Below are 23,738 nucleotides of genomic sequence, written 5' to 3' on the forward strand. Positions count from 1 at the left end.
ACCTGCAGTTTTTCCCACTTTCATTTATGGTTACTCCATTCTTCCAACTGCTCAGATCAAAACCTTCAGAATCACCCATGGCTTTTCCTTCTCTCACTCCACATCCAATAGGTCAGGGGGTCCCAACCCCCGGGCCTGGGACCGATAACCAGTCCTCAGCCTCTTAGGAACCGGGCCGCACAGCAGGAGGTAAGCGGTGGGCGAGCGAGCGAAGCTTCATCTGCCGCTGCCCGTCATCGTCGCTCGCGTCACCGCCTGAACCGTAACACCTCCCACACCGCCAGCCCCAGCCCCGCGTCCGTGGAAAAACTGCCTTCCATGAAGCCGGTCCCTGGTGCCAAAAAGGTTGGGGACTGCTGCAAGAGGTCACAAAATCTCAATTCCTATCTTCAGAATATATGCAAAATCCAATCACTTTGGGGTCCAATCACCACACTGGACCAAGCTGCTGTCCTACCTTGCCTGCATCACTGCAACGGCCTCCTAATTAGTTCCCTGCTTTCCCCTCTGTCCCCGCCCCCACCCCAGTCTTCTCTCAACACTGCACTGGTGCTCAGGGAACTGGCACCAGATGCCTGTCACTATCCTAAGTAACAAAGTCCTTTATCTCTGACCCAGGAGTCTCATGTCTTCTGGCAGCAACCATGAAACTGTTTCTGGCTAACTTGATAGCTTGCAAGGAGGGTAAAATCTCCAACTCCTCACTAAATAACTGAAATGTAGTAAATGTAATAGAATTGCCTTCACTTTTTTTAGATCCTCTGGATCTTCACACAATAAGCTTTATTTTAAAAAGCAATATGGGGACTTCCCTGGTGGCACAGTGGTTAAGCATCCGCCTGCCAATGCAGAGGACATGGGTTCGAGCCCTGGTACAGGAAGATCCCACATGCCGCGGAGCAACTAAGCCCGTGCGCCACAACTACTGAGCCTGCGCTCTAGAGCCCGCGAGCCACAACTACTGAGCCCACGCACCACAACTCCTGAAGCCCGCACACCTAGAGCCCATGCTCTGCAACAAGAGAAGCCCGCACACAACAAGAGAAACCACCGCAACTAGAGAAAGCCCACGCGCAGCAACAGACCCAACACAGCCAAAAATAAATAAATTTTTTTTTAAAAAAGCAATATGAATATTTGCATGGCTACAAAGGTAGATAGAGACATTTAAACATAATTAAGTTAAGAAAAGTGGACTTAAAGTTGCCATATAATTTAAAATTAAGAATGAATTTATAATTACAGCAAACGCTCTAATAAATTTTCTTTTTTTAACATCTTTATTGGAGTATAATTGCTTTACAATGATGTGTTAGTTTCTGCTGTATAACAAAGTGAATCAGCTATACATATACATACATCCCCATATCTCCTCCCTCTTGCGTCTCCCTCCCACCCTCCCTATCCCACCCCTCTAGGTGGTCACAAAGCACCGAGCTGATCTCCCTGTGCTATGCGGCTGCTTCCCACTAGCTATCTGTGTTACATTTGATAGTGTATATATGTCCATGCCACTCTCTCACTTCGTCCCAGCTTACCCTTCCCCCTCCCCGTGTCCTCAAGTCCACTTTCTACGTCTGCATCTTTATTCCTGTCCTGCCCCTAGGTTCATCAAAATCATTTTTTTTTAGGTTCCATATATATGTGTTAGCATATGGTATTTGTTTTTCTCTTTCTGACTTACTTCACTCTGTATGACAGACTCTAGGCCTAATAAATTTTCAAGTGATTCAAATCCCACTTTGTGGGCTAGATACAAAAATACAATGTAGCACTAAGTTTGCTATGTGACACTGAGTGAGTCTCAGATTCCCCATATAAAATAAAGAGGTTGATCTCTAAAACACATCAAGCTTTAAAATTATCTGATTCAATGAAAACAAAAATATGCAGAGACTTAGAAATTTAACTGGTAGAGAACTTCTTTGTGAGCACTTCTAAGTATCTTTTCCTATAACTGCGTTCAACACATTCCTATTAAACTGAATATAAAACAAATGTTCATAAATTCAGTCATTTAAACTGTTAATGGAGCTGGCTTATAAGATTTGATTAATGAAATAAACTCACTCTCAATTTTTTGATTCAGATTTTAACATGTTGTATTTAAAAAGTAGTACACCTATTACCAATTCATTACTGTCTTTATGTATATACATGCTAATTTTTAAAATGTATACATTTTTACACCTTTCCAGGAACTTACCAATATTTTAGCTAAAACCAGAGTAAATCCCTAGTCTCACCACTTCCACCGCCTATAAGGAAGTATTAAACTATTGGTTAAACTACAAAGTAGGTAAGATCCTTTGAGAATTTTTTGACAAACTGTTGACAATTAAGTAGGGCCCAAATATCTGTTTGCTGTTTATTTTTATTCTGGGACAGGGGTGCTGTACCAAATAGTATAATGACAGAGTTCCTTCTCTACTTCTCTTTCTTCAAAATTTGTTCATACATAAAGTCTCTTAAATATAATGAACTACTAAAGCAAAAATTTTTAACTCCTAATGGCAACATGCACATAAAAATAATTGAAAAGTAAAGCAACTGCTTTGACCGCTTTCAGCCTTTAGGTCTTAACACAAAGCTCCAATTTAAAATGTAATGTGTCAATTATGTGTTCAAATGCTTTTGCATAGAATATGTAAGAGTTTTTCATTCAATCTGCATTAGAGAATAAGAGATTTTAGTTAAAACAATCTTTTCCTCATTTTATATAAGTATACCTAATAAAGAAGAGCAGATTTGGGGTACAAAAAGTAATCCACAAAAGATTTATTAAATGTATATTAAGAGTGAATGTAAACCACATTCACTGATCATTAGCGATAAAGGGCATCCTGCAGAGCAATAATTATTCAAATGAATGATACAGCCCTATTAAGCAAATATAAAAATCTTACAAAATGGAAAAGGTTATACACACTGTAAAATGATAACTTAATTGTCAAAAGTAATCACTTATTATAGGCTGCCAAACAGGGGATCTCTTGACGCTTTTAAAATGATCTAACTTAAAAATAATTCATGTTACCCACCATCAATCAGCAGGCATTTCATAAATTAAGTTACACAAAGTTCAGTGACATAGGTGTGGCTTCATGACAGCACTAACTGAAAACACACTGAAAACCTTTATTTAAAGAAAAATTAGATTTGGGTTTCCCCCAAAGTAAAAGACTTTAATGTTCACTGATCCTAGCAAAATAAACAAAAACTATTAAAAAGAACAAAAAAACTTTGGATGAGCTTCTAATGAAACATATGCTTTTTTATCTCCACACACACGCACACAAAAACACAAGGACAATGAAAACTGGAAAACAAATGACAACAGAGTTAACTGGCTTAAACAAATGAGAGAAAGCTGAAATCTAAGCCTACTGGAAGGGAAGGCAACAGAAACAAGCCTAAGAAAAAATATCGCAAATCTGAAACAAGAGTCAGATGCAATTTATTAAAAAGCGGGGGTAGAACAGTTAGAAAACAAAAACTCCTATAAACCAAAATAAAAATTCAGCAGAAGAAAAACTGAAAAAAATCTTCCCCCCAAAAAAGAACCAGAAAATTAACTGACTTAAATATATGAGAAAAGGCTAAAAAAAATTAATATATCAATCCAGGAGGTCCCACATCCAATAAAAAAAGAGCTTTAGTCAGGAAAAGAAAGAAAATGAAGGGGAAAGCATTACAAAAGAAAATTTTAAATTCTCCCCTGAACTGAAGAACACAAGTTTACACACTGAAGAATCCATGGAATGCTCAGTACACCCAAAGAAGAAAAAATAATAATCAGGCACATCGTGGTGAAATTTTCAAATTTAGACAATAACAGAAAGATACTATAAAGCTTCCAGAAAGAGAAAAAATTTACATACAAACGATTGGAAAAGAGATGGCAACTGACACAGTGATAACACTGAAAGCTGGAAGTTAGTGGAGCAATGTCTTCAGAATTCCAGGAGGAAGGCTGCTTCCAGTGCGGCACACGTTTATAGTCAACAACTCTTCTCAGCACCCCACGTTTCCCCGCACCCCTGCAGGGCCACATGACTGGTTCTGGCCCATGCAGTGGGAGCACGAGTGACATGTGTCACTTCTGGGCCAAATATTTAGTGCCAGCTTGTGACCTGTCAGCTCTCTTTTGCACCTGCTGTGGTAACCCGGAGCCATGGGGTGATACGATGGGGAACTGCAGGAAGATGCCAGAGGAGCCCCAGGCCCCCAGCAGACTTGGCGAAACCAAGCAATAAGCATTTATTTACGCACTGAGATTTCAGAGTTAATCTGCCATTGCAGCATAACCTATTCTATGCTGACTACAACAGTAACCTAGAATTCTATACGGTCAGGCTATAAAGCAAATATTTAGAACATAGACATTTTCTGACATGCAAGGTCTCAAACACACCACACACACACGCACACGCGCACACACACACACACACACACACACACACACACACACCCCATCACCTTACTAGGAAGCTACTAGGAGGCTAAGCTCCATCAAATCAAGGAAGTAAACCAAGAAATGGAAAACAGGTAACCCTACTTAGGAGAGGAGAGAAAAGAATCTCTAGGCTGATGGTATAGCTCCTACAGCTCAGCCTGTCCGGGATACTGTCCTTGCCGTCTGTAGCTCTTCCCAAACACCCTCCAAGAGTGAGCTCAATGGTGATGTCCTCCATGAAGACAGAAATCCAAATTTCCTGGCTACCAGAAGTAAATGAAAACATCTTGCATCAATAGCAAGAAAAGAGCTGCATTCTAAAATCTGTTAGCAATGTGGTTTGTGACTCGGGCAAATTACGTAACCACTCTTAGGCTCAATTTCCTCATCATCTGCATAAGGGTGAGGTTATCAGAAGGTTCCTTCTAATTCTAAAAGGCAGTAGTTCTGCCAATGTACAAAACCACTAAATCCTAATACAATCCTATGCTTGGTACATGCTTACATATTCTGACAGTCAGTGATATTTGGTAATAATGTTATTCCCTAAATATATATATATTTTTTACTTTAAAAGCAATGTCAACAGACAAAAATGACTACTGTCAGAGGGATGATGATATTTCCTTTAAAACCCAAACTCAGGTTTAATAACAAACACCTTCATTATTATAAACATCAAAACAAAAGGAAAATCATACGAAATAACAAGTCTACCAGTAAGAATTCATCTTACTTTAAAAGTGTGTTAACCCTGTTGCTTTCACCACCCAGTGTCATTGGTGTGGCCAGAATAATGCCTATCACTCTAAGTACAACAGCAAGCAGTACTGAATAACAGGTGATCTAGAGCACATGCTGAATACATCTTTTCTAAATAGTTCTAAAGAGTAACATTAACATCTTAAAATTGTTTTTGATAGAAATTTTATCTAATAGGAGCCATATATTCCTCTGCCTTCTTAAAAGAGACACTTTAAACACAAGTGTGTACATTAAATATAATCTCATGCTGTATACAGACAGACACCTCTTCACATGATCAAATTTACCTGTTGGAAGATTTCAGGACGGCATAGCGACGCTTGCAGGGTTTACTGATGCTCAGGAAACTTGGTCTCCCAGGCCTTCAGAGAGATGTGGTCTTTTCTTCTTTCCTTCTCCTCTACTACTCAAGAGTCGGCTCCCAAGGACAATGGGATAGCCACCGCTCCCCAAACATAGTCTCCAAGTGTGATGCCCTTTTAATAATTTTAAGAAAAAATTTCAGTGTGATGGCTGTTGAGAGTGGTAAGACAATATTAAAACAATCAGTAGGAGAACAAGCGCCCAGGGCCTTGCAGGTGGCCACATGCAGTACCGTTCTGTTCTAGATCTCCCACCACCTGACCGCCGTGACCCAGAGCCAGTCGACCCACCGCTGCTTACACTGCACCCGTGTGCAATCCTCACAATTCTAGTAGCTGCACCAGTCATACTTCTGTAGACTCCCATTCTCCTTCCTCTTTTATTTCCATTTTTCTCGTCTCTTTGGTCTCACACCCCTTCCCCACACGGGGCTTCCTCAACAAGAAAAACCAAGTCTTATGCAGATATTGCTGATTAACCAGAATACTCCTTTTAACTAATCACAGTACCTTTTAAACTAATTGTTACTGTTAGCACCTGTTATAGACCAGGCACTCAACTCATACATTTACATGCATTATCTCAATTATTACACCAATGTTGAGGAAGGCACCATGATTATTTTACAGATAAGACAAATAAGACTTTGATTTTATTTTAAAAATCTACCCTATAAAATCACAGTGCTGAAATTCAAACTTCGATCTGCAACCCTATGAGAGACTGCCTTCACCAGCTGCAGTCAGAGTCACCCAGGTCTCTGGCTTGTCTAATTCCTAACGAGTTCTTCCTTCCTGCTTAATTCTGAGGGTGCCAGAGGTTCCAGACAACTGAAGTTTTACCTTACTAAGCTCTGTAAGGCAACATCAAGGGAAATGTGCTCTGGGGCCGTTACTCTCCTCACACTCCAGTTAACCGTGCTTCCAGAAGCGACAAGAGGCCTGTGCATCTTCACGACCAGCCAGTGGAGTATGTGTGTGAATTCAGACACACATCGCGGTTCTACAAGAAGATGCAGTTCTCCCTGGGTGGGGATTTGGGGCCATGTAGTTTCAAGAACTTCGGCCTTATCGGTGCTATGATTTATTCAGCTGAGCAGATCAACTCGGCCAGGGATAAATAAGAAACACAAAAAACCCAACGGATGTCTAAGATCCAGCCAGCACATCTCTGCCTTTAACGTGCAGACAACCGTGTAAAAGCTACAGGCGCTTTCTGTACACCACGTCCCCACTCAGTGGCCAGGCTCCATGCCATGTGTGAGGGAGACAAAGGAGAAAGACCACAGCCCACGCCCTCCACAAGGAACTTGGTGATGAATGTTGTATCAGAAACATACGAATTGATAAAATGGGATTACTGAAGGAGCTGGAAGGAAGGGTGGTCAGGGAAGGCTTCTCGGAGATGGTGACCCTGAGAATGAACCAACCACAGGGGGAGCCACTGAAGAGCAGTCTAGGAAAAGTGTCAAAGGGGAGGAAGCCAGAAGCAGCCTGGAATGTTGAGGAACAGAAAGGCTAGACCACACCTTTGTGCTAAGGCAGAGAGAGGGTGGTTCAAAACGCGCTAAAGAGCCAGGCAGAAGTCTTGTGGTCAATGGAAAGAGTTTGGATTTTACTTTAAGCAAAATATATATGTATTCACAGTAACTCTGACAGATAGATTATCCCCACCTTAGCCCCACATGAGGAATAAGACTCAGAGGGGTTATATAATGGGTTCAAGGTCACAAAGCTAGTAATGTACACTCTTCCCTAAAGATCTAACACCTCTAAAACGTCCTCTGTGTGTAAAGGGAGAATGGAAGTCTTAAATGACTTTATCTAAGTCTGTCTATTCTTCAAACATTAACGAGACCAACGGTCATCCAAAACAAACGTCACAACAAAGTAAAACGTAACATCTGTATGAATCATCAAAGATGACTCTGAAGTTAGTTTTAGGTAAAATGTGCCCTCAGTCCAAAAGCCTTCCCTACTTACTAGCTAAACCAACATGTTGTGCAGCATAATAAATTAACCATAAAAATATTAATGACAATTTCACTCTCAATACACTTTAAAACATATCCCACTGCTGTTTCTCTCTTTCTCTACCTGGACAACTCTTTCAATCAAGCTAGTCATACAAGAAAGTTTCCCCTTTTTATGACACATACTAATATTATAAATTTCTCCCTTGCAAAAGCAATAATTTCACAAAATTACCCAGGCGCCACAGATGTGTCATTTCCAAAAGTGGAAGAGGTCAGGGATGAGGACAGAGAACTGAAATAGACAATCTTCATTTCCCATAAAATGCAACAAGCGGAAAACAGCAAAAGGTGATCTTTTTAACTCTAGGTCATTTACCTACCTACCCTTTTTAAGTATCAAAATAGATGCATACACACCCATTAGTTATTCGAGATTATAAATAACGTGGAGTATTTGACCTCATACTTCAGTATATTTGTGTGTGTATGGGCGTGTGCACCGATCCATTTTGCATGACTGCGTATTTTTATTTTTTTTTTTTTATTTTTATTTTATTTATGGCTGTGTTGGGTCTTCGTTTCTGCGTGAGGGCTTTCTCTAGTTGCGGCAAGCGGGGGCCACTCTTCATCGCAGTGCGCGGGCCTCTCACTATCGCGGCCTCTCCTGCTGCGGAGCACAGGCTCCAGACGCGCAGGCTCAGTAGTTGTGGCTCACGGGCCCAGCCGCTCCGCGGCATGTGGGATCCTCCCAGACCAGGGCTCGAACTCGTGTCCCCTGCATCGGCAGGCAGACCCTCAACCACTGCGCCACCAGGGAAGCCCCATGACTGCGTATTTTTAAGCGAGTGATAACAGTAACTGCCACAAATTCAGAAATGGGCGTAACAGTTCCCTTTTCTGGAGTATGTTATGACTTTTAAATAAGACCACACAGGCACTTCTATGAGCAAAATAAAAGATAATGTTAGTAACACAAAAGTTTCCTGAAAACTGACCACAATGGAGAAAACTACCAGAGTCTTCTCTGAAGACTGACATTACCCAACAAGACAGGCTTAAGAAGATGCTTCCTTCTGTTCCCTAAGAAGAGGGCCATTAAAGGAGCACTCAGGGACTTCCCTGGTTGCACGGTGGTTAAGGCTCTGCGCTCCCAGTGCAGGGGGCCCGGGTTCAATCCCTGGTCAGGGAACTAGATCCCACGTGCATGCCACAACTAAGAGTTCACGTGTTGCCACTAAGGAGCCCGCATGCTGCAACTAAGACCCGGTGCAACCAAATAGATAAATAAACAAAAAAAATTTTTTTTTTTAAAGGAGCACTCAGGACCACGAGATGAGTAGGAATCCATTCAGTACAGCTGAGTTTCCCTCCCAGGTCATGGCACAGCCCAGGTTGGCTGCAGCCCAGGTCAGTGGCACCCAAACCCTTTCTCTGCCACTCCCTGCAAGGTGCTATGGGGAGGGTGCCAGGTGACACCAAGAGTGTGCCCCTGGGTCCTGCAGAGGCCGTGTTTAAGGCCTGCCCATCTTCCCACTAAAAGAACGGAAAGGGGCAGTGCCATGTACTTCCCATCAATTCAGGAGGTATTTAAAGATCATTTAAAAAAAAAAAGGAAAACATGTTTCAGAAGAGATGAAGGGAGCTCTAAAAAGGGTAAAGGTTCAGGTGAATGATCTGGGTGATCGTACCCAGACCAGTGGAAAGCACTTGCCAAGTCACAGGTGAGTTCTTCTAAGTATCCTAGTTAAGCCCAAGGTCAGTGGGCCAGCTTCCCCAAAGGCAACAAGGAAACATTAGGGACAATGGCGGAACCAGAGGGTTGAGGCCATATATTCTGTTCTGTATATTCTGGAATGGCTTCCGAAACTTACCATATCCATGCTACCTGATGCGGCACTGAGAAATAAATAAGAAAGCATGGGGAACGGATCACAGGCTATGTTTTTGGGTTTTCTCTGTGAAACTTGAAAAACAACCGCCGTTCGTGTTTCTAAACAAAACTGATTCCCCACAGCACTAAACAGTCCACTTAAAATTCATTCATTCAAGTAAGCTAAGTAGATTTTATGTTGTGATATTTGTTAGGTTAACAAAAAAAGTCAGGATAAATGTACACCTACTATGGTTGAGAAAACCTCAGACATTTCATCTTGAAGTAGATGGCAGTTTACTTTTGCTTGAATACACATAGATCTTTATTCCAAGGAACACGGTCCACGAAGAACATATTCGGAAACCATTCACGTTATAATTGTGATTACTACGTTTTCCGTCCTCATACCCAGTAAAGCGGCATATCGCCTTTTCCGGGGTAGACGTTCAAGAAACATCTGCTGAACTGAATTCAACATTATATATTTCATTACCGGAAGCCTGAGCTCTGCCACATATTCCCACCTGGCCCTGAATTCCAAAAAGTACGGATGGCAACCCCAAATTCCACATTCCGACTGAATGTTACGGTGGCCTACAGACGACCGCACACATTCCAAGTTCTGCGCCAGGACCTGCCCCCCGAGAAATGTCAGTAGTTCTGACCCAGAATGAACCACAAAGGTGTACCTGAAGTTGTCAACACCTGAAGCAAACTGAAAATCAAGGCCCGTCTCGGGGGCGGCTTGACATCCCCAGTCCCCACGCCCGCGCGAGCCCGCGAGGGTCCGGCGGCGCCTCCACGCGCGGAACAGACCAGGGTCTCGGCCCGACGCGACCCCCCGGGGACAGCACGGGCGCGGCCTGCGGCCCCCAGCCCGCCCTGCGGCCGCCGGCCTCCAGCCCGGGGGTCCGAGCGCGGCCGAGGAGCTGCGGAGCGCGCAGGCCCCGCGCCGCCGCCCCAGGCCTTGCCGAGCCCCGGCCTCTCCCCGGCGGACTGCGGGCAACAAAGGCGGCGGCCCGGGCCCGGCGCGCGCGGCGGACGAGAGGCCGAGGGGTCCGGCCGGCGCGCGGCGGAAGCAGGCCTCGGCCCTCCCCTGCCCGGCTTCCCGGACGCCGCTCCCCGCCGGCCCGGCCCCCGCCCGCGGACCCGCGGAGGCGCGCAGGGCCTCAGGCCGCCGGGACCCTCGCCGCTCCCCGCCGCGCGGCCTCCCCGACCCCTTCCGCGCCGGAGCCGCCCGGCCGGCCGGAGGAGAAGGGGCACCGCCGCGGCCGGTTCCCCGGGCCCCCGAGGAGAGGGGGCGGGAAGCCGAGCCCGGACCCAGCCTCCAACTCGGCTCCGCAGACGCTCACCCGGCGGCCGCCCGGTCCGCTTCCTCGCCCAGCGCCGGCGCGACTGCCGCGCTCGGCCCTCCTTCCCGCAACTCCTCCTCCCGCCTCCTTCCTCCTCCTCCTCCTCCTCCTCCTCCTCCAGGAGGGGCGCGCCGGGCGCCGGCCCGAGCTGGAGCCGCAGCTGAGGAGCCGAGCCGGCCGCTCCGCGCCCACCACTCGGCCCGCGGCGCCGGCGGGCGTCGGCGCGGGGGGCGGGCCGGCGGGGGCGGGGGTGGGGGCGCGCGGGGCGGGGCCGGGGGCGCCGCGGGGCCGGTCCCCCGCTGGAGTCGGAGTCCCGGCATCTGCCCGCCCGGCGCGGCCCGCCTGGCGCGCCCCGCCCGCGCCCGCTGGCCCGGCTGCTTGTCCGGTACTGCCTCTGCCTTTGCAGCCTCCCCTCCTCGGCGGCCGGGCCGACGCGGAAAGGAAGATGTCCTCGGCCCTCGGCCGCCGGCTCTGCCCTTGTCCCTGCGGTCGGGCGGCGGCCTCCACGCGGCCGAGGTCCGCTCACCTGGCGCGGTGACCCGGGCCCGGTCCCCGCGGGGAGGGAGGGACGGGCGAGCACGCGCGCCCGAGCAGGGCCGGGGAGGGAAGCCCTTCCCCACACCTTGTCTAGCTTAACCGTAGAATGTGCTTATTAAAAGAAAACTTATTCCTTGTTTCAAGCCATCTGCTTTTCCATTTAGTCCTTGTTAGTGGGGTTTTATGCAGGAATAGTTCACTATTGTTTGCGCCGCTGAATTCCAAGGTAGTGTGACGTAAAGTTGCGTGTTGGTGACTTGACTCATTTCTTTGGAAACTGGCTGAACCGTCCCAACATATAGCAATAACAGCAAATTGGATTTTTGCCAATGAGAAGCAACAGGAACATTTTTATTTCTCTTTTCATCCAAGAAAAGTGATTAAAGATAAGTATCATTAAAATCTAACTTAAGCTCTTTTCTCTTGTCCGCCATCCTATGTGCGGTGAATTTGCTCCTCGTCATGTCTTCTCACAACACTTCAGGATCAAGCGATTCCTGGCCAAGAAACAAAAGCAGAATCGTCCCATTCTCCAGTGGATTCCAATTAAAACTGGTAATAAAATCAGGTACAACTCCAAGAGAAGGCACTGGAGAAGAACCAAGCTGGGTCTATAAGGAGCCTCACATATGAAGTGGCACACATTTACGCTATCAAGGTCAATTGCATCTTACCGTATCAGAACATCACTAGTGTCTGGAACAGCTTCCTGTGTTTGATGGGAGACATGGAATGGCTCTCTCCTCTTTTCTTGATCTTTCCTCACCACTGCTCACTGTGTAGCTCAGTAATAAATATGTGAAACCTTTTGTTGGGAAAAAAAAAAAAAATCTAACTTAATAATTGTTGGCTTTAAAACTTGTATTTCTTGAATAGTATGGACCTTTTAAGGAGGAAACAAGGCTAGGGAAAAAAGTCTTAAAGTTGTTCCAAGGTGAATTTGTAGCTGAATTATACCGCAGTTAAGCTGTTAGCTTTAAAAATGTGCAAGTAATTGATCTTAATTCCTATAAATGTTAAATATATAATTCTCATCTAAACACAAAATGATTAATAATTTAAAAATTGGATTGTCAGGTGATTCAATTGGTTTGCATGACTGAATAGTATATATAAGGTTGATGTCATTTGTTATATGTGATTCACCAGACCTTCTGTCATCTTCAGTTCTTAGTTGAATTTATTACTCAACCCCTACCATTATTGTTACCCTGATTTAGATACAACTCAATTCTCAAGTATCTAATCACAGTTAATGATCACAGTTAACTAATCACAGTTAGTTGACTGAAACAGAATGGTCAGAGAGCTCAGTGATAATCGTAAGTGGTAATTAGAAAAGAAGCAAACTTTTCAACCCACCCCTCTTGTTGTAAGCCCTTCAGAAGGAAAAGACATGGGACAGATTGGAGTATCAGGGGGCTGGTGTCTCCTTATATGATCTAAAGAAGGCCAGCTGGGGGCCATCAGCAGGGCTTGATAAGCACTAAGCTAGCAGTGGGCTGAGCTGACTCTTCTAGGAGACAGGATCAAGACACGGGCTTCTGAGTCTGGCAGAGCTGGTCTGGCATCTCAGCTTTGACAATTCATATAGTTATGTGACCTTAAGTTTCTCAGTTGTAACTTCAATGTCTTTGAAGGGGGGGGGTGGGAGTGGGGGAGGGGTTTTTGATATTTTGATATTAAGTATATTAAATAGTTGTGAAGATTACTTGAGATAATGCACAAAACCTGGTCCATAATGATTGCTATTACTAGGTAATGTATATTTTACAGGCAAGGCATTTAAATATTTTTTGGTGTATATTATCTACTTTATTTGAACAATAATCTATTTGTAAGGTCAGTATTATCATCATCCCCACATTACAGGTGAGGAAACTGTGGCTTCTTGTGTATAAGTAGTAAATAACTTTATCAAAGTCACACAGCTACTATGGGGCAGAGCTGGAATTCAGACTTAGATCTCTCTGACTCCACAATATGACCTCTTAACCACTAAATTGAAATAATAGTGATAACTATATGAATAATATAACAACTTTAGTGTAGAGATACTAGTGGCTAAATATACCATTAAAATCTCCATGCTTGGCTGAATTCCAATACTTTGGCTGCAGACAACGCTGTCTGATAGATACACTGGCTGAAAGATGGTGGGCTTCCCTGGTGGCACAGTGGTTAAGAATCCACCTGCTAATGCAGGGGACATGGGTTCGAGCCCTGGTCCGGGAAGATCCCACATGCCGCGGAGCAACTAAGCCCGTGCGCCACAACTACTGAGCCTGTGCTCTAGAACCCACGAGCCACAACTACTGAAACCTGTGCACCTAGAGCCTGTGCTCCGCAACAAGAGCAGCCACTGCAATGAGAAGCCCGCGCACTGCAACGAAGGGTAGTAACTGCTCGCTGCAACTAGAGAAAGCCCTCGCGCAGCAACGAAGAACCTAATGCAGCCAAAAATAAAATAAATTAAAAAAAAAAAAAAGATGGTGATGGCAAAGGGTCCTATTGAAAGTCTATCCCCTTAATGGGCAGAAGAGCATAGTTCTACCTCTTCCTCCTAAAGTCACAGCTTGTAGAGCCAGAAAGAACTTTCTGGATCATCCTCAGCATCCTCATTTTATGGAGGAGGAAACAGACTCAGAAATCATCTGACTTGCCCAAGCAACAAAGTTAAAAATAGTTGAGTCATGACTTGAACTGCCATCTCCCAATTTCAAGTCTGGTTTGATTTCTAGTATTAAATGTCTTCCTTCTTCCAGAAGAGGGAGAAAGAGGAGCTCAGACTGGAGAAAATTGGGTGGAAGCAGGATGGGATACGGCAGGCAGCCTTCCAACCTTGTCCTGATATTTCACGTACATCCTCGGTACTAAAAGCACCCTCTAGGCCCCTGCGGGAAAGCTGTCCAAGTGAGCAACCCTCCACACTCTCAACATCCCTCTCACCTTCCCGCTGCCATTCTGCTGCCTCCTGCCTTCCTGCCTTTGAGGATCAGGAGAAGTCCTCCACTCATTCGCGGTTCCCTGTTTGGTACTTGTACTGGCCTGAAGAGTGTCCCCCAGAGATTCATGTCCTTCCTGGAATCTCAGAGTGTGACCTTGTTTGAAAGTGGGGTCTTCACAAATGTTGTTAAGTTGGTCATAGTGGAGTAGGGTGGGCCCTTCATCCAATTTGATTGTTGTCTTTATAAGAGAACAGACACAGAGACAGGCGTGCAGAGGGAAGACCGTGTAAAGACGATCAGGGAGAACCCCAGGAAGGCAGAGATGGCAGTGATGTGCCCACAAGCCAAGGATTGCCAGCTCTGCTGCCAACACCTGGAGGTGGAACAGGCAAGGAAGGATCCTCCCCTACAGCCTTCAGGGAGAGCATGGCCCTACACACACCCTGATGTTGTACTTGTAGCCTCCAGGACCAGGAAAGGAGATATTTCTATTGGGTTAAACACCCAGCTTGTGATGCTTTGTTGTGGCAGCCACAGGGAACTAGTGCAGGAGTCCTAGGTCTGCCCGCCCCTCCGTCCCCACCCCTCCCACCCCTCCCACCCCTCCCATCCACCCACCCGGAGGGCCTGTTCTCTGGAATGAAGTCACTGAAGTCTCCTCCCAATCAAAGGTCCTCCTTATAGAGTTCCCCAATTACTAGAGTCACCATGGTCCCAGTTTGCCCAGGACAGTACCAGGTTATAACTATTGTTCCGGCACAAATGTGAATAGTGCCACCTTTCATCCCAAAGTTGTTCCTGTTCAGAAAATAAATTCCGTGTTCACCCTGCCTCCCCCATAAGGTACAAAAGAGTGACTCAGTTACTTGGCATTCAAAGAGAGAGTTGGACCCAACCCATTTCTCCAGCCCCGCAGTCCACTGTTTCCTCATATCACACTTTGCCCGGCCAAGCTGGGTAACACCATCTCCAGACAGTCCCCACCCTGTGCCTTAGCTCATGCTTTTCTCTCTGCCTAGAATGTTCTTCCATCTCACCCCCCCACCACCACACACACACACACCCTCTGATTATTTCTATATGTTGAAAAGCTTACTCATCATCAGTCAATGTTCAGATCCACCCCGTCAGAAACGATGTCACTCTATACAGAAACCCCACCTTGGGTTTTACAGCACAAGTCATAATCTACCCTGAATTGCAACAATTCTCTCTTCTCCTTTGAATGCAGATACTTTGTCTTATTCATCTTCGTATTATGCTACTAGTACCTTGAATGAGATTTTTTCATACAATAGGGACTCAAGACACCTTTGATAAATAAATATATTTCATTCCTCTCTCCATCCCTCTGAGAATAGTCCTTAAAGGTGCACTTTGAGGACTTCCCTGGTGGCGCAGTGGTTAAGAATCCGCCTGCCAATGCAGGGGACACGGGTTCAAGCCCTGGTCCAGGAAGATCCCACATGCCGGGGAGCAGCTAAGCCTGTGTGCCACACTACTGAGCCCATGCGCCTAGAACCCGTGCTCTGCAACGAAGACAAGCCACCGCAATGAGAAGCTTGTGCACCACACCGAAGAGTAGCCCCTGCTGGCCGAAACTAGAGAAAGCCCGTGTGCAGCAACGAAGACCCAATGCAGCCAAAAATTAATTAATTATTTAATTATTTTGTTTAAAAAAAAGATCCACTTTAAGATATAGGGGTGGCTGGTTTGTCCTTTGGGAAGTGACAAATACCTGATCTCCAGAGCAGAATTATGTGGACAAAAAAATGTTGCCTGCCCCTTCAATAAACAATGAACGTTACCCACCATCAAGCCTTCCGCCACAGCTGCAGCCCTGACGGTGCACCCTGAGGGGAATTCAGGTTGGAGAAAAACAAGGTACTGCCCCTAGATAGTTAAGATGCGTATCAAAGGAATAATTTCAATGCGTCCAGCCACTTGCATCTTCCCATATACAGAAAGGCACTAAAATCAGTATCTTGGGATGTCTGGGTGTTTTGGTGTGAGTAGCAGTAATCTTTTGACGTTCAACTACAGGTTTTTGCAGCAAAAACTCCTATATATCCTGGCTCCTCCCTTAACTCTTTGCTGCAGTTCCTCAGAGCTATCTGAAAGGCTGAACCTCAGGCTATAGTCCTCAGTAGGCCACCGAATAAAATATAATTCTCAACTTTTAGGTTGCGCAATTTTCTTCAGTTGACAATTATTAAGGGAAAATGTCTGGGCTATTTCAATCAGCAGCTAGATTCTGCTCGCTGGGGACACGCAGACAGCAAAGGAATGGTGCCTACCTCTCAGAGCAAGGGATTCTGAGGGTTTTTAAGACCTGGCAGAAGGTACTTGGGTACGTGTTTCTTTGCTGAGAAAGGCAGCACTTCAGCAAAATATCATTCCTACATGGTAAGAGTCCCTCACAGGCTCAGCTCCCCATTAGTCTCCATTTCGGATCAGAGATTCCTACTTGTAGACAATTAAAAGAAATACCTCACTCATGCCTGCCCTTTCCGCTTCCAGGATCCAGAGCCCCGCTGACTGCTTAGGGGGTCTTTCACTCTGTAAGGTAACCCTGTTGATTTAGTGCAAGAAAAAATCTAGCAAATAGCCATTATTATGAGGAGTTGATGGCATGCGTAGGTCCTGTAGTAGAGAATAACACGATAGACACCCCCACCCTCACAATTAACCCAACAATGGAAGAAGGAATCAGAATTCTTCCCTAATGGGCAGAGAGTCAGAACTCCTATGGCCAAGTTCAGGGCGGTCTTGAAATACCATCACTACTTTCCCTCGCTTTGAGACTTCTAGCTGGGTAGAATCCCATTTCTTAAAGAACTCTCTCTACAGCAAGATAACTCTCTGCATTCAATAGCTAGAAATCCAAAGTAGGATTTTACAGAAAAGTAAACTTCTACCCATGTTTGTGATTCTAAAGCATTAGGAAGACCTGACAATCTGTAAAAAAGAAAAAAATACTGTACCTTCTATGACATGGATTAAAATTCTATATTAGAGCTTTGTTCCTTTAGATTTGGAGTTATTAAAGAACAAATATTGGGAATTCCCTGGTGGTCCAGCGGTTAGACACTTTGCCAAAAAAAAAAAAAAAAAAAAAGCACAAATAGCTCCCTAGAAGCAATAGCACTTTTAGACGTCATCAGTTGTTTATTACTCTGTGACCTATATATTGCTATCACATTGTTACTTGATTCTTGCATCATTTTTAACTTTTCATATCTGTGTTTCCCCATTCACCTATAGTTTATATTGAACTAATTTTTACTCTCTTCAATTAACAGCAGACATATTTTAAAAGTGTGAGATTTCTCCTAGGGCAAGAAAAAATATCTGTTATTCAAATGCCTTGTCACAAAACAATAATGAACATATCTGGAATTGGTAATGCATACATTTCTTATCCTGAGTCACATCTTAGCACTGGCTGGCAAAGAACTTGAGACCAAAAGACCCTCTTTTTGAAACAGTACATGCCATAGAAGTGTTTCCAGTGAATGGCTTTCCAACAGGATCCATTTTCATGCCCCCTTGACCTTGAGTTTTGGTGGAGATTGGGAACCATAGGTGCTAAATACCCTGACATTAAGGGCTAATCTATGCCAGGCTAGCAAAAGGAGTGGCTTCAAAACCTGTTTTGCCTGAATTTGCCAACCTACCTAACTTCAGGGTACAGAAGAGAAGAGGCTGTGTGTCCCATCCTCCAATGAGGAGGGAAGGAGTTGTTTCCTCCCCATTTTAAGCCAAGTAATGAAAAGCTTCAAGAAAACCAGAGCGTTTGACCTATGCCCTTGGAATTTGAGCTGTGGAAGACCTGGTGTCAGACTCTCACAGGAAAATGCTGAAGGATATAGCCTGACCAGGGCTGCCCTGACCCAGCAGCAGAAAGAAGAGACAAGACCACCCCCCAACCAAGCATGGCAGGCCAAGGACAAGGGAGCCACCAGTGGGCTTTGTGGACCTGTAGATGCGAGCTGGAACCAGGAAATTCACGAAGGACTTCTTCCTGTCCTAAAGGGTATTAAAGAAGAAAGTACTCTGACACTTATTAACATGGTAAAGAAGACTTTATTTTGGTAGGGTCAAGACTATAGCAATAGCGGAAAGTGATGAGGCTTAACTCTGGAAACAGTAAAGACAGCCAGGGATTTATAGGGATTTATTTATAACAAGCAGGGTGAAGGGGGTCAGTGGATGGAAAATTACTAAGAGGAATCATGAAGGGCAGAGGGATTCTTGCTAAACCATCGCCATCTTGTGAGGAGACTCAAGCAACCCGAGGAGAAGAAGCCCAAGTTGGGCAGGAACAGAGACCTCCTGCCCAAAACAAGCACCACATGCGTGAGCTTTATTGGGAACCCTACTCCCAGACAAGCCTTTGAATGACTGCAGCCCAGCCCACACCTTGACTGGAACTTCATAAGAGACCCCAAACCAGAATCACCCAGCTAAGCTGTTTCTGAATCCTTGACCCAAAGAAACTGGGTTTCTTTGGTTTAATAAGATGGTTTAGCACCCTTCCTTAACCATTACATACAATCTCTCTGCCACTGAAAGAAAGTGAAGTGTGATGTTCACCATGGGGATGAATAGGATTTCTAAGTGGCCAATAGGTACCTGAATATCCCATTGATACTATTGTATTATATGATTTTTTTCAGAATTCTAAATAAACTTTATTTTTTAGAGAAGAAAATACTGATTATTTTTAACCATCAAGACTTTGCATGTATATGAACATATTCAGAAGCTGATAATGACTGAATATTTTATAATAAAGATTCTTCTGTGCTCTTTTCATTGAAAAAAATTTTTTGTGGAGGGAATATATTTCTTTTACCCTGATTTACCTCCCTTCTCCATTCATATGAACCTGGGTTATAAAATTTAATTTGTAATAGACTGGATGTTTAATTTAAATAACCCAATGAAATATGAACATTTTAAGAAAATAGCATTCAACATCCACTCGTGAGGGTTCAAAATATATAAACTGCTTACTTAACCGCATGTTCTCATTTAAAAAAAAAAAAAAAGAAAGAAAAAAGGCACACCCTGACCGTGTTCTTGTTCTAATCTGTCTCCCTGTTTTCTCTTTACTCTTGACATCAGGATTATCCCCTTGCCGTTCCCATGGTAACCATATTTTGTAGGGAAGAAATGATGCAACAATTATACGAAAAAACCAGGTTTCAATGTCATCTCACTGCTAAACTTTTGATCACAAGGAGCTGGGAATAACTGGAAAGGAGAGTTAACGTGTAGTTATATATCAATAATGATCACAGCAAGGTAAATGCTAAGTCAGCCACCTGCGCACTTCTTTCCTCTCTCCCTTTCTTACTCTTTGGTGGTCATCGTGAAAAAGTATGACTTCAAATGAAACCCAGAAGTAGAAAAGGCTGTTCACTCACTTAAGAAAAGCACTTGGCAAAAAATTCTTCATTACGTAAGGAACTACATAAATGCCTAGCAATAAATACCTATTTGAATATTATATTTTCATTAGCATATAGTGTGTACTTTATGATAGTAGCAAACTAACGTCTGTTAAAAATAGTCAATGAGGGACTTCCCCGGTGGTCCAGTGGTAAAGAATCCGCCTTCTAATGCAGGGGATGCAGGTTTGATCTCTGGTCGGGAAACCAAGATCCCACATGCCACGGGGCAACTAAGCCTGCATGCCACAACTGCTGAGCCCGCATGCCTCAACTAGAGAGCCCGAGTGCCGCAACAAAGAGCCTGCACACCGCAACGAAGATCTCACCTGCCGCAACTAACACCCGACTCAGCCAAAAAATAAATAAATAAATAAATAAATTTTAAAAAATAGTCAATGAATAGTTTTGACAGATCTCTGGGAATAGTTTCCTCACAGGCTCTCCCTTTAAAATACTGCTGAGTGTGCATAAACTCAGGAAAAATCTGGCACCTCCAGGATTTAACTTGAAAAGAGAAAGCAACAGAAGACCTGGGGAGCTATTAAGGAAACATCAGTGTGACTCAGACTTCCTTCTGTCACTGACTATTTTCAGGTTCAGTTTTGTTTGAACCAATTCTCCTGGGATGGTGCAGCAAACAATAGCAGTCCAACTAATTAGCGCTCCTTTCCAGAGGACTCACTGGAGCCCTGACAGGTCACCGCCACAGATACATCTCTCAACTTAGTTGCTGCTAAGCTTGAGAGGGAGCGGGATAACAGATTTTATTCCCAGCAAGTGGCTGGCGTGTATTTAAGTCTTTATTTCTCGCTGGTGCAGAGAAATAGGCTTAACTTTTGGACATGTTGAGGCCAGGCCAGACACACACAGCGGAAAGTTGAGGGAGCAAATGAGGATAGAGCTGAATAGAAGATTCTTCTTATGTTGGCCCCCAGGTTGTCCCAGGGCCTTCTTGAGGGCAGGGTCAAAATAACTCTTAACAATCTTACTTCTGCTCTGTCATCCTGACAAGTAACGGAAGCCCCATAGTTCAAAGCTTTAACATGGCAAAAACTTTTACCCCAACACACTTGTAAAGCAATACAAAACTCAGACATTTTCTATGAGACGAAATAAACTCTCTTTATATTTTCTAAACTTATTTACTGCTTCTTGTTGATTATCCACTTTAGTGCACCTTCTTATTTTGAAAGAGGAGGTGAGGCTCCATATAGTAAAAATTAAGAAATACAAACGCAGGTTTAAATAACAGCTAATTTTCAGAAATACTCTGATTAAATATTTTAACATGAATGCTGCCCATTTAGAATGACTCACTGTTTCAAAATATTTTGGTTGAATTTTAATTTTGTTTTATTTTAAATGTGTATAGAAGAATCCAAAAGGCATTTTCCTCTCTAATCTTATTTATACCTTTTAGTCTCCTACATCAGAGGCTTTTAAATCAATTACCTGAGAGATATATATATATATATATATATATATATATATATATAATCCAATCTTGTAATTCAAGACTGAATTACAAGAATGAACTATTTCCTAAGTAATAGTTATTATTACTTATTTCCTAAGTAATTTCCAAGAGAGGAAAGAAAAAAAATTCAAATTATTTTACGCTAATTCATACTTTATAAGGCAAGATCAGAGATTTCCTGTTAATTTTTTAAACTAACTAAAAATCGAAGAACACTAGGAAAAATTTTGACAGTTCCTTTCAGTTTATCAAATCAGTGGAAACAGACACACTGAAACTGACATTCAGTTCTAATTAAATTAATTGATACCAATAGCTCAGCTTTGAGAAACTCAGGGAGGTTGTAGAAATGCTTGCACAAGATCTTCTATTTTTCGTGTTTCTATAAAAAAAGATTCAAATATTTGTCCAAGAGTAGTAATGCACTTTATCAATGAAAGAATAAAAAATCCAAAATCTTAACATCTAGAAAGAAGCAAAATAGTGAGTTTTTTTAGAAGTGGGAATTAAAATTGTAGCTCTGTAAAATATCTTCTAACTGCTTATCAAAGCTACCCTGGGTTCAAAGAATCCTGAGTGTCTTTCAAAATAAAATTCTCTTCATCCTACGTCAGTATTAAAAATTTCTTGTTACTGAAAATATAGCCAGATTATAAGAAAACATCACTTAATGAATAATTAATAAATAGAAAACCCCATCACCAAATTAGGGGGGAAAAAAGAACAGAAAAACTTTACCTCAGGGTTTAAGGCATTCAACAATTCAACAATTATGCCTCGCTTCATGAATATTTTTGCAAGATGTTCCAGACACACAAGATCGCTTCAGGAAACTGGCTTCATTTGAACCATGGTTAAAATCCCTGAGAGAATTTCTAGGAAAAAAAAATACTCTAAAACCCTCCGTGGGCTCGCTTCATGGGCTTGGGACCAGCGCTGCTGCTCGGCGTCCCACAGGCAGAGGGTTTAATGCTTTGTGGGTTAATGCTCTGCGGTGGAATTCTGAATGGCTTTCTTTTTGAATTTGAGTTTTGTTAAGTGAAGCATGCTCTGGGGGCTTGGAGCCTCAGCTCACACGTAGCCCAGCTCCCCTGCCTTCCCGTCAGGTTCTAAGTCACCCGCTCCATGAGCTCGGCTCCAGGCCCACCTGCTCACCCCCGCCTGGTCCCTGCCTGGGGCCCACCTGAGCGCTGATTCGGTCAGGGACCGGGCCAGAAGCGCATGCGCACCGCCCCGGCCTGGGGCGTGGCTCGCATTGGGCCGGCAGCGCCTGGTCTCGTCCTGGATGACAGGCAGGACGACGCTCTTGCCCTCCCTCCTTCCAGGTACGTAGTGCGTCCCTCAGCGGAAGTTGCAATACCCTTGGCCTTGGGTGGAGGCAGCAGACCCACGAGCAGGAGACATGCTGCCTCTACTGCCCGGCAGTGCGGGCGAGGCGCGTTGGTTTGACGTGGTCGAGGGTGAGGGGTGGAGGGATTGGAGAGGTAGCGGGACCCAACAGTCAGTGACTTACACTCGCACCAAGTAGGGGGAGGGGGCAACCGTGAGGGTCTGCACTGGCTCTGCAAGTGTCCTGGTACCTGAGGGAGCATAACACCAAAGAGCAAATAAGAAACACCATTGGGCTTCCCTGGTGGCGCAGTGGTTGAGAGTCTGCCTGCCAATGCAGGGGACACGGGTTCGAGCCCTGGTCTGGGAAGATCCCACATGCCGCGGAGCAACTGGGCCCGTGAGCCACAACTACTGAGCCTGCGCGTCTGGAGCCTGTGCTCCGCAACAAGAGAGGCTGCGATAGTGAGAGGCCCGCGCACCACAATGAAAAGTGGCCCCCGCTCGCCGCAACTAGAGAAAGCCCTCGCACAGCAACGAAGACCCAACACAGCCATAAATACATAAATAAATAAAAATTAAACTTAAAAAAAAAAAAAAAGAAATACCATGATGGTAGAGAAACAGACCCTTAGGAACAAACATCTTTTGAGTAATTTAGTATTTCCCAGGAATTTGTCAGCCTTAGTAATATTTGCACAAGTCTGTTATGGGCTGTAACTTCAGTAGGATAAGCAAATATCTGTACAGATATAGATGTAGATATTTGCTCGTGAAAGAGGCCATTTGGGTTTAGACGGATCACTTGAGCTGCTTGTTCTCCTTTCCGCTCAAATCCATGCTCACCCTTCTCCTGTCTGCGCTTGCTGTAGGAGGCTGACCACTATGGCCCCATCCCCTGGGCTTCCTTGCCCCTTGTGTCCAAGTAGGTCCAGCAACGTTAGGAAAGAGTATGAGTGGAGACCCGGCGCAGAGAGAATTCCGGTGCTTGTTCCCCTGGTCCGTCCTAGCAGGGCTGGAGTTTGGACAGAGGCTGCCTTCCTTGGCTCTAGGTCTTGTAGACATGCCTCTCAGCCACCACTCCCGCGCCCACAGGGGCTGTTCCCTCCGCTTGCCATTTTGGGTGGTAATGGACTTCCCGCTGTGGCTAGTTCCTGGGTGTCATCTTCCCATGTCAGTCCTTACCTGTGCTCACCACTCTGTG

At 44.5% G+C, this 23,738-nt stretch overlaps 1 protein-coding gene and 1 long non-coding RNA gene across 6 annotated transcripts in view; one reads left to right on the forward strand and one right to left on the reverse strand.

Annotated features, from left to right (window-relative positions):
- Positions 1 to 12,640, reverse strand: part of SOCS6 (suppressor of cytokine signaling 6) — a 32,728-nt gene extending 20,088 nt beyond the window's left edge. Inside the window, exons 1-3 of one of the 5 annotated variants that reach the window (XM_082415921.1) lie at positions 10,785 to 10,893; positions 5,509 to 5,697; positions 4,559 to 4,719 (exon numbers count right to left, since the gene is read on the reverse strand). The gene's annotated coding sequence lies outside the window, so the exon portion shown is untranslated. Of the gene's footprint in view, positions 1 to 4,558; positions 4,720 to 5,508; positions 5,698 to 9,679; positions 10,098 to 10,784; positions 10,894 to 11,995 lie in introns of those variants that run through there. The other 4 variants (XM_082415920.1, XM_082415918.1, XM_082415919.1 and 1 more) reach the window with 4 other exon arrangements.
- LOC309639128 overlaps positions 1 to 23,183 on the forward strand; it is a 422,446-nt gene extending 399,263 nt beyond the window's left edge. The window contains exon 2 of the long non-coding RNA XR_014251490.1: positions 23,029 to 23,183. This is a non-coding gene — a long non-coding RNA (uncharacterized lncRNA). The remainder of the gene's footprint in view (positions 1 to 23,028) is intronic.
- The last annotated feature ends 555 nt before the right edge of the window (positions 23,184 to 23,738 follow it).

This window comes from Balaenoptera physalus (genome assembly GCF_965194825.1).
Source record: "Balaenoptera physalus genome assembly, chromosome: 12".
Taxonomy (NCBI): domain Eukaryota; kingdom Metazoa; phylum Chordata; class Mammalia; order Artiodactyla; family Balaenopteridae; genus Balaenoptera; species Balaenoptera physalus.